The 2,500-nt window shown below is 49.1% G+C and overlaps 1 protein-coding gene across 4 annotated transcripts in view; it reads right to left on the minus strand.

Annotated features, from left to right (window-relative positions):
* atxn1a (ataxin 1a) overlaps window positions 1–2,500 on the minus strand; it is a 194,316-nt gene that overhangs the window by 59,493 nt on the left and 132,323 nt on the right. The window lies entirely within an intron of this gene.

Here is a 2,500-nt window from a genome sequence, read left to right on the forward strand (position 1 = left end):
GAGAGAGACAGGTAGACACTAGCTGAGGAGAGAGAGACAGGTAGACACTAGTTGAGGAGAGAGACAGGTAGACACTAGCTGAGGAGAGAGAGACAGGTAAACACTAGTTGAGAAGAGAGACAGGTAGACACTAGCTGAGGAGAGAGACAGGTAGACACTAGCTGAGGAGAGAGAGACAGGTATAGACACCACCTGACGAGAGAGAGACAGGTAGACACTAGCTGAGGAGAGAGAGACAGGTATAGACACCACCTGACGAGAGAGAGACAGGTAGACACTAGCTGAGGAGAGAGAGACAGGTATAGACACCACCTGAGGAGAGAGAGACAGGTAGACACTAGCTGAGGAGAGAGAGACATGTAGACAATAGTTGAGGACAGAGAGACAGGTAGACACTAGCTGAGGAGAGAGAGACATGTAGACAATAGTTGAGGAGAGAGAGACAGGTAGACACTAGTTGAGGAGAGAGAGACAGGTAGACACTAGTTGAGGAGAGAGACAGGTAGACACTAGCTGAGGAGAGAGACAGGTAGACACTAGCTGAGGAGAGAGAGACAGGTATAGACACCACCTGAGGAGAGAGAGACAGGTAGACACTAGCTGAGGAGAGAGAGACAGGTATATACACCACCTGAGGAGAGAGAGACAGGTAGACACTAGCTGAGGAGAGAGAGACAGGTAGTCACAGGTCAGAAGCTGTGAAAAGAGACAGACATCGACATGGTTTCCTCAAGTTCAGTGCAAATGAAAACTGTACAATTTCACATGATAATCTCACTGTATTTCCATGAACAGAAACGCAGAAGTACTACAAAATGTGCACATACCCACAAACATCCCCCCTCCAACACACACATCAGATTCAATTTAGAGACTCAGAGCTGTGATGTAGAGTACAGAACACACAGACAGACTAACTGACACACGGATAGAAATACAGACTAACTGACAGACAGACAGACAGACAGACAGACAGGCAGGCAGGCAGGCAGACAGACAGACAGACAGACAGACAGACAGACAGACAGACAGACAGACAGACAGACAGACAGACAGACAGGCAGGCAGGCAGACTAACTGACACACGGATAGAAATACAGACTAACTGACAGACAGAAAGACAGACAGACAGACAGACAGGCAGGCAGGCAGGCAGGCAGGCAGGCAGGCAGGCTAACTGACAGACAGACAGACAGACAGACAGACAGACCAACTGACAGGCGGATAGAAATACAGACTAACTGACAGACAGACAGACAGACAGGCAGGCAGGCAGGCAGGCAGACAGACAGACAGACAGACAGACAGACAGACAGACAGACAGGCAGGCAGGCAGACAGACAGACAGGCAGGCAGGCAGACTAACTGACACACGGATAGAAATACAGACTAACTGACAGACAGACAGACAGACAGACAGACAGACAGACAGACAGGCAGACAGACAGGCAGGCAGGCAGACAGACAGACAGGCAGGCAGGCAGACTAACTGACACACGGATAGAAATACAGACTAACTGACAGACAGACAGACAGACAGACAGACAGACAGACAGACAGACAGACAGGCAGACAGACAGGCAGGCAGGCAGACTAACTGACACACGGATAGAAATACAGACTAACTGACAGACAGAAAGACAGACAGACAGACAGACAGACAGACAGACAGGCAGGCAAGCAGGCAGGCAGGCAGGCAGGCAGGCAGGCTAACTGACAGACAGACAGACAGACAGACAGACAGACAGACAGACCAACTGACAGGCGGATAGAAATACAGACAGACAGACAGACAGACAGACAGACAGACAGACAGACAGACAGACAGACAGACCAACTGACAGGCGGATAGAAATACAGACGAACTGATATACAGACAGGCAGACTAACTGACAGACAGGCAGACAGACAGAAATACAGACTAACTGACAGACAGGTTAACTAACTGACAGACAGACAGACAGACAGACCAACTGACAGACAGGCTAACTAACTGACAGACAGACAGGCAGGCAGACAGACTAACTGACAGACAGACCAACTGACAGACGGATAGAACTACAGACAGGCAGTCAGTTAGCCAGTCAGTTAGTTAGCCAGTCAGTCAGTTAGCCAGTCAGTCAGTCCAGTTAGCCAGTCAGTCCAGTCAATCAGTTAGCCAGTCAGTCAATTAGTGAGTCAGTCATATAGCCAGTCAGTCAGTCAGACAATCAGTCAGTCAGTCAGTCAGCCAGGCAGCCAGTTAGCCGTTCAGTTAGCCAGTAAATTAGCCAGTCAGTCAGTTAGCTAGCCAGTCAATCAGTTATTCAGTCACTCACTCAGACAGTTAGCCAGACAGTCAGTCAGTTAGCCAGTCAGTCAGTCAGTTAGTTAGTCAGTCAGTCAGTCAGTCAGTCAGTTAGCCAGTCGGTCAGTCAGCCAATCATACAATCAGTTAACCAATCAGTTAGCCAGTCAGTCAATTATCCAGTCAGCCAATTAGTCAGTCAGTCAGTTAGCC

This window comes from Oncorhynchus mykiss, chromosome 18, assembly GCF_057628025.1.
Source record: "Oncorhynchus mykiss isolate SJ-2025 chromosome 18, ASM5762802v1, whole genome shotgun sequence".
NCBI classification, from domain to species: Eukaryota; Metazoa; Chordata; class Actinopteri; order Salmoniformes; family Salmonidae; genus Oncorhynchus; species Oncorhynchus mykiss.